The sequence below is a fragment of the Myxocyprinus asiaticus genome, chromosome 25 (assembly GCF_019703515.2).
Source record: "Myxocyprinus asiaticus isolate MX2 ecotype Aquarium Trade chromosome 25, UBuf_Myxa_2, whole genome shotgun sequence".
Classification (NCBI taxonomy): Eukaryota; Metazoa; Chordata; class Actinopteri; order Cypriniformes; family Catostomidae; genus Myxocyprinus; species Myxocyprinus asiaticus.
The window spans coordinates 17,915,963-17,932,048 of record NC_059368.1 but is presented as its reverse complement, the minus strand read 5'-3'; positions in this window follow the sequence as shown (position 1 = coordinate 17,932,048).

Sequence of the window (16,086 nt, the reverse complement as noted above, 5' to 3'; positions counted from 1 at the left end):
TCTCAGTGATAGATAGCTAAATTACAGGGTACGTTATAGACACAGAATTTAGTAAGCAGAAATATGAGATTTACCTTGATATGTTTCTTCAAATTAGAGGCAGGATTAATGCTGATATCTGGCTTGAGCAAGTTAAACTCACATGACACAGTCAAGCAACTGGCCTTTTTCGCTGCGAAAAGCCCTTTCAGGTGCGGCTGTGATGTTCAGGTATAAACTGTGCTTGAGGCATCCATAACAGCCATTCAAGTTTTTTAGTGTGATTTGATTGGAATTGGAGTCACGAGACTCTCCCTAGCCAATCATGTTGATAGATAAAATAAAATCTGGACAGGGAAGTAGCCAACACAGATGGTGGGAAAATAGCGCAGTAAAAGTACAGTTACAGCACTTAAAATGTACTCAAGTAAAAGTATAAAATACTTTTAAAATACTCCAAACTACTTAAAAAAGTACAATTCCTGGGGAAAACTACTTAATTACAGTAGCGTGAGTATTTGTACTTTACACCCCTGCTTTCCTGATTACTTCATTGAAAAAGTAATCACATTAATAATAACTTTTTCGTTATTTTATAAAATACTTTTCACAGAAAAGCTTTTGTTTTTATGCTCAACAAATTTACAATAATGCCTATCTTTCCTCCTTCATTGACTCATTATGCGCACATCCTTCAGCTGTACATATTAACATAACTGACCCTATGCTAAGCTCCGCCTTAAAAACACTTCTGACCAATCCTGTCTTAGCATCTGTTGCTCTGCCGCGAATTACTCTGACAAGCGTTTGCTATTTTCCAATTACAGCCTATGGAAGTAATGTGTGTTTGAGTACTTTTAACCAGGATTTTATAAAAATAATAAAAAAAATGTCAAACACGTTGTTGCCGGGCTATTTGTAATAGTGACACAAGTTACCCAGAGAGGATACACAGTGTTTTTTTGTTTGGTTTTTTTCTCCCCAATTTGGAATTCCCAATTCCCAATGTGCTCTAAGTCCTCATGGTGGCGTAGTGAATCACTTCAATCTGGGTGGTGGAGGATGAATCTCAGTTGCCTCTGCGTCTGAGACTGTCAACCCACGCATCTTATCACGTGGCTTGTTGAGTGTGTTACCGCGGTGACATAGCGCGTGTGGAGGCTTCACGCCATCCACCGCGGCATCCATGCGCAACTCACCACGTGCCCCACCGAGAGCGAACCACATTATGGCGACCACGAGGAGGTTACCCCATGTGACTCTACCCTCCCTAGCAACCAGGCCAATTTGGTTGCTAAGGAGACCTGGTTGGAGTCACTCAGCATGCCCTGGGATTTGAACTCGTGACTCCAGGGGTGGTAGTCAGCGTCTTTGCTCGCTGAGCTACCCAAGCCCCCCCCTTTTTTTTTCCTTTTTAAATAATCTTTACATAAATCTGGAATAAGAGCATGTTATGGATTAAACTGTGTCAGCCCTCACTCCCAAATGAACATATAACATCTGCGACGGCACCTACATTTACTCCAAGGTAAATTAAAGCTAATAACTGAACGTTAATTCATTCATGTTTTGATTCAAGTCATAATAAATGCGATAATAAATAAACAGCATCAAAATGAGTGTTGTGAGATGTTATAAACAGCTCTGTTCACGTACGCTAATGTTATTAGATGTGTAATCGTTATCTCTTTTCAAGTGACTGTAATAATCGTTTGCCTTGATTTTGATTCACAGTCTCCAGTTTTTAATCAAATTACTGTGTAATTTAACAATCTCTTTGACAAAAAAACATCAGCTAAATATGCATTATAATGTCACTCTTCATACCAGCCCACGTAAAAAAATATTATCCATTCTGTTTATGAGAATATTTAGCCAAAAACCACGTTGTTCACGGCAATCTCCCATTCATTCCAATGGGGAGATCTGCAGAGTAGTGATGTGTTTCAGGTGTATTTTGCTGAACAACAGCAGAGAGTGTAACAAATAAAACATACTGGAAATATGTTTATGACTTGATTACATTACCGTTTTATCAACATTTGAAGATGATCCAGTCTAGAGTTCTCGAGTCAACAGTACACTGAGTCGTTCGCAGCAGCTCTCGAGTCAACAGTACACTTATCCGAGGACAGCAGCTCTTGAGTCAACAGTACATTGAGTCGATCATAGCAGTTCTCGAGTCAACAGTACACTGATCCGAGGACAGCAGCTCTTGCGTCAGCAGTACATTGAGTCGATCACAGCAGTTTGCGAGTCACCAGTACACTGAACTGAGAATCTCGGACATAATACTGAGAACTGCTGATCAGTGAACAGCTGATGAGCATGCGTGAACTGAGGACTTGAATGAGGGAGCGATACATTTCAGTCGAGAGATGTAAACAAATTTTACTATTGAGTATTGTGCATGCAGATTATATCTGAAGTTGTGATGAGCTGGATCATGGTTTCTGTAAAAAAGGGTGAGTTGATTAAGACTAGTTTAATCACTTTTTATGCTTTAAACATATGTAGAACATCCATGTTTGTGTTTGTGTCAGTATTGGGTGCTTTAGGTGCAAAACTTTAATGTAGGATGTATTGTAAGATCACTGAATGAAACACTGATGACAATAAACACACTTATTATTATAACTTAATTAAATAAAATGTTATAATCAGCAATATGCCCTTTCATATGGCTTTATTGAATGTGTTTGTGCGTGTATTCTACGACGCTGGCGTATTAGCATTATATATAGTGACGTCATTACGTGATGCCGTAAATGAACTGGTGAATAGGTTTTTTTCAACCAGTTCATTAAAACGAACCGTCTGAAAGAACCGAATCACGGAAAAGAATCAGACTTCCCATCACTACTGCAGAGCTTGTCAGAGCGAGCAACAGTAACCAAGGGGGGCGGAGCTTAGCAAATGGTCAATTCATATTTTTTATGTATTCTACATGAATAATATATTTTAGAAATATGTGTAACCCAAGCAATTTACTTTTAAGTAATTAATTGAATTGAAAGTCATTAAATGTAATTTGATTACAAGAATTAAGAATGTAATGTATGACACTACTTTTTAAGTAAGTAAAAATTAATTAGATTACACCCAACACTGGTTCCATACTATGCAGGGCTCAAAAATAAGACAAAATACCCTGATGATATATATATATATAAAGGATATTTAATTTATTTTTGGAAATATATTATTTTAAAAAACAACAAATCTTTAATTATGTTTTTAATTTGCAATTATAGCTGAACATTTTACAGCTATAATTGTACCTCCCTTACAGTCAAACTTTATAAACACTTTAGCTAGCTTGAAACATTACCTTGGTGACATATTTAAATCAGCAGATTTCGCAAAACATCTTTTAAAACATCACAGAAAACCGAACAAAGCTTGCAAGGCAAAGTTTGCTACACATGTACATAATCAACAAATGTAAGATAGAGCAAGTGATAGTTCCATCATTTGCCCTGAAACTTGTTATTGCTAGTGCTTTATAATCCTTCATTAAAAGAATGACAAGGCACATCATAACTATTCCTATTGGTCATAACATAATTTCTTCTTACATCTGCTTGTGTCACAAGACTTGAAGGTCATTTCTAGGTTGTTTATGTATGTGTGTGCACTCATGGTCAGAGGCATCAGAAAGCGGATGAGTCAGGTAATGAGAAGGAGAGTGAGGAATGCTGCAACACTGTTCTAAGATCGATGACAGAAGTCTCAGACAATGGCTGGTGCACATTCTAGCCTGAGGCTTATGCTAAAAGCTTGAAAACACACACACAAATAATGGCTGGCCAGACTTTATCTTGGGGCTGCCTCCCTGTCTTTGTCAACTCACCCCTAGCCCTCAGCACTGCAAAAAAAAAAAAAAAAAAAAAAAGCCATCAACTCAAAGGAGCTCCATTTTCTTTGCATATAACTGGTAACTGAGACAGCCCCAGTGAGCTCTTAAGAAACGGAAATGTGGCATTGTGGAGTTTCTTCTATTCAATTATTCATGCACAGCCCCTGGACACTGCTGCCATTCACTGCTGCCATTTACAACAGCAGTCATCTCTTCAAAGCCGAGATAAGGCTGGGCGAGATCCTGTTTCTGAGATTGAGCAGTCTGTGAAGGGAGTGGAGCTCACCTTCAACTCCCTGCTCTGTCTCTCTCTATATTTTGCTATACAAAGTAGTCACTCCGGGGCTTGGCCCACTCAACCCAGCAACATGATACAAATGTGTTAAAGACAACAACAAAAAAGGGGTAATGAAGAAATGGCATACTTTATGCTATCAAGAGCATTTGTGTCAATGTATAAGGGCTTCAGGCTGAGTGCAATAAATTTAACACAAGGTCAAATAGAAGGCTAATACATGATTTGGTGTGAGTTAAATGAGAATTTCTGCAAAGGCGAAACTTAAATCCTACATTATATAACCTAAAACATGTACAGTACAGGAAATAACAAATACATTTTTTTATGTTTTTAATGGCTCAAAAAGTTAAAAGTTAAAGTGTGTAATTTCTGTTAGGGCTGAAATAAAACAAATCAAAATAAAACTGAAATCTCGATCTGACTGCGATTTGTTTAAATAAATAAATAGTCTTCATGCACTGCTCACAGTGCTAACTGTATGTGCGCAGCTCTGTTCTTTGTAGTATTTTTAACACATAGTCAAAGCACGCATGAGGCTAATGAGTTAAGCGTGTTATATTTACAGCCCTCTAGATTCACAATTTGCACATTTATGTAGTTCCAAATATGTTTGGCCGCTAAACTTAACATTGCAAATTTAAAGTAACCTCATAATAATGGGTTTTTGTGGACCGAGGATTGGATGATAGCATTTCTGTGCTGTAAAAGGCCATTTTCAACTCAACTACAAACAAACTTCTTCCTTCAGCATTCTGCCGAAATAAAAGCTTCTGCCAAAATAAAGGCTTAAAACTGGATTTATAATTTGTAAGAAGCCAAACTTCTTCCTCCTGGACGAACTAAAGCACCCTAGGTGAACGAAGCCAACACCATTTTAAAATTTGGTAGTTTAGGGTGATGTCACTGTGTTTAACATACTGTTCCAGCCACAAGTAAAGCCAATAATGCAGGTTTTTCTTACCTTGGACTGCCACTTTTAGCGCTTCTTTGCTTTATTAAATGTGTCACACTGCCCCTTCCACTTTTAAAAACTCTCTCTCTACTCATTTGTCATGGCCGTGCTGTCTTTGTAGAGTCTGCTTTGCAAATCATGTAAAAAGTATACTCCTGCACAATCTCTGAGAGATGGGCTTGAAAGAAATCCATTTAAATCAGTCACCTTGGTAACAACTACGCACACAGACACAAATACATACATACACACATACACATACATAGTGAAAATCTAATTCAAATCTGTTATCTGTTATGTACAGTGCAAAATACAAATCTGTTATGAACAGTGCAAATGTTTTTTTGTTTTTTTTAAATTATTTTTTTAGAGGAATGAAATGGCAGAAGAGGTTGGATGTGTTGGATAAATATATAAAAAAAGACTAAACTGTGTATTGCACATAGTTATTGCTCAATGGGGCAATTTAACTGTTCATGAGATGGATAGCCTGAAGGAATAAACTGTTCCAGTGCCTGACAGTTCTGGTGCTCAGAGCTCTGAATGCAACAGTTCAAAAAGGTAACGGGCAGGGTGAGTGGGGTCCAGAGTGATTTTTCCAGCCTTTTTCCTCACTCTGAAAGTGTATAGTTCTTGAAGGGGGGGGGGGGGGCAACCAATAATCCTCTCAGCAGTCCGAACTGTCCTTTGTAGTATTCTGATGTCTGATTTAGTAGCTGAACCAAACCAGGCAGTTATTGAAGTGCAGAGGACAGACTCAATGACTGCTAAGTAGAACTGTATCAGCAGCGCCTGTGGCAGGTTGAACTTCCTCAGCTGGCGAAGGAAGTACAACCTCTGCTGGGCCTTTTTCACAATGGAGTCAATGTGTGTCTCCCACTTCAGGTCCTGTGAGATGGTAGTGCCCAGAAACCTGAATGACTCCACTGCTGCCACAGTGCTGTTTATAATGGTGAGGGGGGTCAGTGTTGGGGTGTTCCTCCTAAAGTCCACAATCATCTCCATCATTTTGAGCGTGTTCAGCTCAAGGTTGTTTTGACTGCACCAGACAGCCAGCTGTTCAAACTCCCATCTGTATGCAGACTTATCGTCATCTCGGATGAGGCCGATGACAGTGGTGTCATCTGCAAACTTCAAGAGCTGCTTGACAGAGGGGTCCATGGCGATGCAGTCATTGGTGCAGAGGGAGAAGAGTAGTGGGGAGAGCACACATCCCTGGGGGGCACCAGTGCTGATTGTACAGGTGCTGGAAGTGAGTTTCCCATCTCAAAAGCTGCTGCCTGTCTGTCAGAAAGCTGGTAATCCACTGACAGATAGACATGGGAACAGAGAGTTAGTGTAATTTATTTTGGAGTATAGCTGGGATGATGGTGTTGAAAGCCGAACTGAAGTCCACAAAAAGGATCCTTGCATATGTCCCTGGTCTGTCCAGATGTTGCAGGATATGATGCAATCCCATGTTGACTGCATCATCCACAGACCTGTTTTCTCGATAAGAAAATTGAAGGGGATCTAGAAAGGGTCCAGTGATGTTCTTCAGGTGGGCCAACACCAGTCTCTCAAATGATTTCATGACCACAGACATCAGGGCGATAGGTCTGTAGTCATTAAGTCCTGTGATTTTTGGTTTCTTTGGGACAGGAATAATGATTGAGCGTTTGAAGCAGCATGGGACTTCACACTGCTCCAGTGATCTATTGAAGATCTGTGTGAAGATGGGGGCCAGCTGGAAGACACGCTGGTGAGACGCCATCTGGGCCTGAAGCTTTCCTTGTCTTTTGTTTCCGAAAGACCTGGCCACATCATCTTCACAGATCTTAAGCGCAGGTTGAGTAGCAGGTGGGGGGAGGAGGGGAGTTGCAGGAGGTGTTGGTGTTTGTGTGAAGTGAAGGTCAGAGTGGGTGTGGGGTGTGAGATTGGGCCTTTCAAATCTGCAGGAGAACACATTCAGGTCATCAGCCAGTTGTTGGTCCACCACAGGGTTGGGGGTAGGAGTCCTGGAATTTGTGAGTTGTTTCATGCCACTCCACACTGATGCAGGGTCGTTAGCTGAAAACTTGTTTTTCAGCTTCTTAGAGTATCTTCTTTTAGCCACTCTGATTTCCTTGTTCAGTGTGTTCCTGGCCTGATTGTACAAGACTTTATCCCCACCCCTGTAAGCATCTTCTTTGGCCTGAAGAAGCTGCCTGAGTTCTGCTGTAAACCACGGTTTGTCATTGTTGAACTTTAAATAAGCCCTAGTAGGAATGCACATATCCTCTCAGAAACTGATAAATGATGTAAAAGTATCTGTGAGCTCATCCAGGTCTGTGGCTGCAGCCTCAAAAACACTCCAATCCGTGCAATCGAAGCAGGCTTGTAGTTCCCGCTCTGCTTCATTGGTCCATCTCTATACAGTCCTTACTACTGGCTTGGTTGATTTTAATTTCTGCCTGTAGTTTGGAAGAAGATGAACCAGACAGTGATCAGAGAGTCCCAAAGCTGCTCTAGGGACAGAGTGATATGCATCCTTTATTGTTGTGTAACAATGATCCAATATGTTCCTGTCTCTGGTGGGTCAGGGTCTTTATTATTGTGTTCCAAAAAATAATGATAAAAAGTGGGCTGAGACTCTGTCACAAAGAAGTCAAACACAGGTACACAGTGAACAGATACAATGTGAAGGTGATGTGAATCTGTTTTTTTTGTGTGCTTTTTGTTTAACCCCCGTATGTTTTACTGTATTTTTATTCATTTATTTAATATGGTTCTTTTTAAGACTACTCAAATGTGAATACCCTTTCTTGAATAGTATTTCTATTGGCAACAGAGCATGTTTGCCACACACTTAATTTTGGTCAAAAGGAAACACTTACTATTTTTTTGGGGTGGGGTGGGGGGGGGGGGTTAATAATCATATCACAGTTCAAATCGCAATCACCAAAGATCACAAGATCACAATCACATCACCAAAATGGAATTGCAAAAATAATGCTTGTTTACAAACAGGTTTCCTAAACACTCCCCTGCCGTTGGTAGAACAGACAGATGGTCCCACTCCAAACATATTTACATTTACATTTATTCATTTGGCAGACGCTTTTATCCAAAGCGACTTACAAAAGAGGAAAACATAAGCGAATCATCTTAGGAGACAGTGGTATGAAAAGTGCTGTATTACAAAGTATCACTAGCATCATAATAGTATTCAAAACAGAATAAAGTGCAACAGAATTTTTTATGACTGGTTAAGTGCTTATGGAAAAGATGTGTTTTTAGTCGTTTTTTGAAGAAAGAGAGTGAGTCAGCTTCACGGATGGAGTTGGGAAGGTCGTTCCACCAACGTGGTACGATGAAGCTGAAAGTCCGAGAAAGTGTTTTGGTGTCTCTTTGTGTTGGTACAACAAGGCGACGTTCCTTAGCCGACCGCAGGCTTCTAGTGGGCGCGTAGCATAAATGATTTTAGGTATGCTGGAGCAGACCCAATGACTGTTCTGTATGCCAGCATCAGAGCCTTATATTTGATACGTGCATCAACCGGCAGCCAGTGGAGAGAGACAAGGAGTGGTGTAACATGTACTCTCTTTGATTCATTAAAGACCAGACGTGCTGCTGCATTCTGGATCATTTGGAGGGGTCTAATTGCACATGCAGGGAGGCCTGCAATGAGAGCGTTACAGTAGTCCAGTCTAGTTATGACAAGTGACTGGACAAGCAGTTGTGTGGCATGTTCAGAGAGGAAGGGTCTTATCTTCCTGATATTGTAGTGTAAATCTACATGATCTTGTGGTCTTTGAGATGTGGTTTGTGAAATTTAGTCTGTTGTCGATGGTTACCCCTAGGTTTCTGACCGATTTGGAAGGCGTTACTGTAGTTGCACCCAGCTGTGCGGTGATGTTGTGTTCAACAGCAGGGTTGGCTGGAAAGACAAGGAGTTCAGTCTTGGCTGGGTTGAGTTGCAGGTGATGCTCCTTCATCCAGGCCGAGATGTCCGCCAGGCAGGCAGAAATTTGAGCAGTCACTGTGGTGTCGTTGGGCTGGAAAGACAAGTAGAGTTGCGTGTCATCAGCGTAGCAGTGGTAAGAGAAACCATGTGCCTGAATGATAGGTCCCAGTGATGTTGTGTATATAGAGAAGAGAAGTGGCCCAAGCACTGATCCCTGAGGTACCCCAGTAATTAGCTGATGTGGCTTGGATACCTCACCTCTCCAGGCTACCTTGAAGGACCTACCTGAGAGATAGGAATTAAACCAGTCAAGCACAGTTCCTGTGATGCCCAGCGAGGAGAGGGTAGAGAGTAAGATCTGATGGTTGACTGTGTCAAAGGCTGCAGAAAGGTCCAGCAGAATCAGGACTGATGATCTGGATTCAGCTTTCACCCATCTCAGCGACTCAGTGACAGACAGCCAGGCAGTCTTGGTGGAGTGTCCACTTTTAAAGCCTGACTGATTGTCATCCAGCAGCTTGTTCTGTGAGAGATAGGCAGAGATTTGATTGAAAACTGCCATTTCAAATGTTTTTGCCATGAATGGGATGAGAGAGACTGGTCTGTAGTGTTCCATTTGTGTGGGATTAAGTGCGGGTTTCTTCAGCAGCGGGGCTACTCGAGCCTGCTTAAATGTAGTGGGAAAAGTGCCTGTAAGTAGAGATGTGTTAATTATGTGTGTGAGTGCAGGTAGGATGGATGGAGAAATGGCCTGGAGAAGGTGAGAAGGAATGGGGTCAAGGGAGCAGGTAGTGGGGTGGTTGGAGAGGAGGAGTTTAGAGACCTCAGTGTCAGTCAGAGGAGAGAACATAGAGTGATAGGGAGAGAGGGGTGGGGATAAAGTGTTGCGTACAGGAGACAGGTGTTTGACAAGGTGTGGTGCTGAGAATGTATTGCTGATGGTTGTAAACTTATTAGTAAAAATGTGGTGAAGACATCCGCTGTCAGTGATGTGCCAGGCAGTGGAGGGGGAGGGCAGAGAAGTATGTTGAATGTTCTAAACAAGCTGCGAGTGTCTGTGGTGCTGTTGATCTTGTTCTGGTAATAGGAGGTTTTGCAGATTTAACGTTATCTGAAAAAGTTGCAAGCAGGGACTGATATTTACCTAGATCTGCTGGATCTTTAGATTTCCGCCATCTCCTCTCAGCTGCCCTGAGGTCAGTCCGATGTTCACGAAGGAAGTCAGCCAGGGGCTGGGTGGTGTAGCACATGCTGGCCTAGAGGAGATAGGACAGATGTTGTCTAGACAGGTTGTTAAAGTAGAGCTTAGTGTGTCTGTGGCAGTGTTTACATTAAGCGTGGTAAATACATTTTGTGTAGGAAGAGATGTAGAGACAGCAGTGGAAAGGCGAGAGGGTGAGAGGGAACGAAGGTTACGGCGAAAGGAAACCAATGGTGGAGTCTGTTTTAATGTAGATGGGAGGGTCATGTTGAATTGAACAAAGTAGTGATGAGAGACATGTAAAGGAGTAACAAGAATATTTGAGTTGGTACAGTTACGTGTAAAGATGAGGTCCAGCTGGTTGCCCGATCTGTGAGTTGCTGTGGTATGTAGTTTTTCCAAGTCAAATGAGGCCAGGAGAGTATTCAATTCAGTGGCCTGGGGCTTGTCTTGGTGTATGTTGAAATCACCAAGAACCACAAGTGGCCTACCATCCTCCGGCAAGGAAGACAGCAGGACATCCAACTCCTCAAGAAAGTTTGTCAGCTGACCTGGAGGGTGATAGATTACAACAACATGTATTTTTGTGGGTTGCATTGTAGTAATAGCATGGAATTCAAAACTAGTATTGTTACATAGTGAAGAGTGTGTTGAAAAAGTCCAGTTGTTATGAATGAGCAAACCTGTTCCCCCGCCCCTACCGGTGTGTCGAGGGGTGTGAGAGAAGGAGAAGTTGTTGGAGAGAGCAGCAGGTGTTGCTGTATCCTCTGGACGTATCCATGTTTCTGTCAGTGCCAGGATGCTGAGGGTGGATTGCGTGGCAAAGGCTGGAATGAAGTCAGCTTTGTTCACAGCTGACTGGCAGTTCCAGAGTCCCACTGAGAAAGAGAGCAGAGCAGGTGCTGAAGTGCAAAGTGGCAGTAGGTTGTATGGGTTGCGTTTGGTCTTGCATCGATATCGTGTAAACGGTCTGTAACAGATAACAGGGATGTGCTTGAAGGCATGTGTTATTCGTGAAGTAGACATGTTAGTATATAGAAGGAAAATAATAAGAGATACAATAACAAGATACTTAAGTGCTATGTTGAGTGGCGCCTTGTCGGTGTCCTTGCTCGGTGGACTCGCACAGGTAGACTCACTGGTCTTTACACAAGTAGGTCTTCACACGAGAAGGGCTTTACACGAGGGCTACCACTTCCGCGTCAGCATTCAAGTCAAATATATACGCGATGATAATGAGCCGTTCAATGGAAAAGCAGGACACGCCTTAATGCTACTTAGCACAACAAAGCTAGTCACATGGTCAACAGAAACTAAGGGTCGCGCGAGGTGACAAGTGCGAATTCCGTGCACCGCAAATAAATTATGCTGCACTTTAGCAATAAATAATACCCTAAAACAAGTGAAGCACTGTTTATAAACACTAAAAACCATGATAGTTTTACACACACTGGACAATCAATGCTAAATCTAGCAGTGAATAACCTGGGACAAGTCAAAACAATAAAGCACACACACCAACCTACGTATAAGCGACGCGAGTTCAAGACAGTAAACAAACAGCACAAGTCTAGCAATGAATACCACTCTTCAACAAAGTAAAACAATGAAATAAACACACTTACACGCAACTGCAGACTCGTGTAGATAGATTGCTTATCCTGGATGACTATGGATCCAACGGTTTAAACATCTTACCTGGCGCTGGACATGCCTTAATGCTACTTAGCACAACAAAGCTAATCACAGGGTCAACAGAAACTAAGGGTCGTGCGAGGTGACAAGTGCGACTTCCGTGCACTGCAAATAAATTATGCTGCACTTTAGCAATAAATAATACCCTAAAACAAGTGAAGCACTGTTTATAAACACTAAAAACCATGATAGTTTTACACACACTGGACAATCAATGCTAAATCTAGCAGTGAATAACCTGGGACAAGTCAAAACAATATAGCACACACACACAACAACCTACGTATAAGCGACGCGAGTTCAAGACAGTAAACAAACAACACAAGTCTAGCAATGAATACCATTCTTCAACAAAGTAAAACAATGAAATAAACACACTTACACGCAACTGCAGACTCCTGTAGATAGATTGCTTATCCTGCTTTACATATGCTATTGGTTTAATCTAAATACTTTATTTTCTGTTAGTTCCAGGCATCCAGAGAGAGCATCCAGCTGCCGAACAACATAGAAATCAACCAACAAATGGTTTACTTATAGACCATTTCAAAGATGTAAACAATTACAAAGGCATTAGAACGCTACTGACCCTTAAGCATTTCCGGTATCATTACCGGATCCTTTAAATATGACTCAGAGTCATCATATTTTCTCAAAGAACTTCAAATGTTTACCTGAAGTGACTTCAGATCCAGATGTGTTGTTGATACTGAACATCTACACAAAATAGGCTATGAAATTGTATCATAGTTTAGATGCTCACAATTCAATTAAGTTGCAATTAACCTGCGAACAAGGTAAGGATTTCTTTTTTTAATTATAAAAATACTTTTCTTGTTTCTTTCTTCTAGATTTTATACTACTACAGTTACTCTGTGATCTTGGCAGTGCAATACTGCAGATATTGTTGACTTGTGAGACAAATTGCTTGTGTTCCTCATTTGTAAGTTGTTTTGGATAGAAGCGTCTGCTCAGTGACTAAATGTTAAAATAAATGACTTGCGTAGCTTCATTCATTATAATGGGAGCGATCTATAGTCACTTTTAGAGCTATACCTATCAAACTTACAATTAGTTGGCATAAATTTCGTTCACCTAGCAGAGATAAGGTGTGCGCTACAGTTAGTACTGCACGTATCCAGCCCTCTTGCTTCATTGCAGCGGTTCATGCATCCATTTGTGGTTGCTTTTTCGTAGATCTAAAAACTTTAATTTCTGTTAGTTCCAGGCATCCAGAGAGAGCATCCAGCCACCGAACAACATGGTCCACATTTTAATAATGGCATTTTTTGACAATTGTGTTAAAGTCACTATGAATGAAGCGCCTCCCGCAGTTGTTTTGAATTAGTTTGAAAACGTCTCTGGTTACGCATGTAACCTCAGTTCCCTGAGATGAAGGGAACGAGACATTGCAGAAACTCACACTGTCGGGAAGGAATCCCCAATGTGAATTCTTGCAATGTTGAGTGGACTGAATTGAAAGGGAACTAGCAGGAAATGTACAAAGGACAAAGACGTCACTTCCTTAAATCAATGAATAGTCCTTGAAATAGTCTATACTCCCTTACACAGGCAAAATGCAGTAACTATGCCAATACTGAAACTGAGAAAAATGGTTTCAAAGTTACTTGGTATTAGTGTGTATTTTGCAGTTACTACTGTCGTCACACCACTATGTTCCCAAGAAAGAAAGAAAATTTATAAATAAAGGCGCTTGCAAAATACTATAAAATATAAAATACATACAATACATGTAATGCATGTAATAATCAAAAAGGAAATTTCCTTATTATGTTCTTTCTGACAAACAACAAAACCAAACTCCACTGAGACACCAACATGAAAGAGAGAAAGAAAAAGGGGAGACTGAATGAGACAGAGTGACAGAGAAAGTGAGGTCCAGGAGAACAGAGAAAGTCACCTGTGTTTCTGTTTCACTCCATGCCAGCTCCAGCTTGAGAGCCACAGTGAGAGAGAGAGGCTGGATTGAATGTAGCAGACCTTCTGCCCTTCAACAGATGCCAGCCACGCGTTGAGGAACAGCCACCACCCATAATATGACATCACCCTGACCCCCTATTGACAAGGGGGGAAAGTGGAGACTGTATCCTGCAGGAATTTATGGTTCTTCCTTGCTGAAAAGACCAGTTTAAACCAGCATTGTTTTCTGTATTGGTGCAGGCTGGTTTATGGATTTAGGGCCAGCTGGTGGACTAAAACCGTGATTTACTGGTGACCAACTGTGCCAGTCTTTCCAGCAGGGACTCAAGCAAGACTTCTTCCAATGATCAGAACGTTTCAAAGAGATTTAGCTCAAAACTGAGCCAATTCTAACATTAACAGCAACTGACCTCCCAGAGAGAAACACTCATACAAATCTGTACCTATAACATCAGAAGGGAGTGAATCAAGCTTTTAGTTACAATATGTGACAGTTAACCTACATTATCCATTGTAGGACTTGTGGAGGTTTGCATGTAAAAGATGTGACCTGAGGCACGTTTGTTGCGTGACCCTGTCAGTGTGTATCCCTGTGTCTGTGCCCACAGCAGTAGTAAGCGCCATTAAGCACTGAACCACACTATCATCCTGTATGCCCTCAGGTGATTTGGCGCTCACACATACACACTGGAACCATCCGTACTCTCTTGCTTCATGACAACAATCATTCAGGCCAGTGGTTTCACAACATCACACAGGATTACTACAGCAAGCAAGACAGACGTTGCTTGACTGCATCCCTGAAGAAGAAAAATTATGCATAGAATAGCTGTGCTCCCCGTTTGCTTATGTGGCTCCTCAGACAATAGCAGGAGAGTGGAGCACTTTAATGGTGCAAATTGTACGATGACTTTTAGGGTCTTCAACATTTATAAAGAAACTTCTATAGGTAATTTTCAAAGCATGATCTGTTGAGGTTTCTCTCCTACAACCTGAATTAGCACAGTTGACAATTCTGCTCTACAGAGCCAAAATACAGAAACTACACCAACAGTGAAACTGAGAAATTTTTTGGACTGTCCAGCCAAATGTGGATTATAAAATAGCCCCACTCTATTTTCTATGAATCTTAGCATATTTGAGCCAAACCCTGCCAATCTGTCATAGGTCAGACTGTAGTCTTTAAGACTTGATTTCCATCATAAATCAGACAAAATGAGTAGTTAAGGGGCAGTATAAATACATTTTACCCACAAAAGACCTATCAAACAAAACACTAAAGTTGTTGTAATATAGCCTTTAAATCAATGATAACGACATAAATATTGACAGTACTTATGCTTTGTCGATATTGATCCTAGCAGAAAGTGCTCAAGCGTCTGTTGCAACCATCATCTACTCAGGCAACTTTCTGGGAACATGAACCTGTGAATACAATAGAATATGTTTAAAAATGCATTATTCATATGGATGTTCCAGCCACAGTGTGTCATACTTACAGCTGGTATGCATGCAGAATGCAAAAGCTTACACTTCACTTACATTTTGCATGCTTTTAGTTACCATATTTTTGATAAATGACATTTGCAAAACATATTTAATTGTTATATATATATATATATATATATATATAAATATTTATTTTGTTTTTTGTTTTTTTATTCTTTTTTAATTAATAATTTTGTACCATGCTGAAATCATCAATAAGTCTATGCAGGAAATGTTTGGCAAAACAAATATACAACAACAGCCTTCCTCCCCAAAATAGCAATCATAAAGCTGTAATTGTTTCAATTTGGATGTTGAGAGGGAAGTTGGGGCATGGTTTCAGAGAATTGTGTGCTTATCAATTGATCAGGGAAACCAGAGAGCACAGTCGACATTTTCACTAATACTAGCCATGGCTTGAAAGAAACACAGTCTTCACTCTTCACTCTGCCCTGATTTCAATTACAATCAAAAAGTCATTTTGAGCACAGAGAAAAACAATTTACTTTAGCGGGTAAAGATCATAAGACTATTTTGGTGACATAATCTCTTGTATGTGCAGCGATACACTGCTGTTTTAGAATGAAATGGGGAAGAGTGGGCAAAATTCAATGTGGAATACTTTGTCATGCTTATCCTTGTGCTGATTAACCCAGTGGTTCTTAACTTTGTGATGCAAAAACAGATCAAAGTTTTGTTCTGAAAGGGTCTTGGACAACAAGGAAAAACAATTCTAAATGCAAATAAT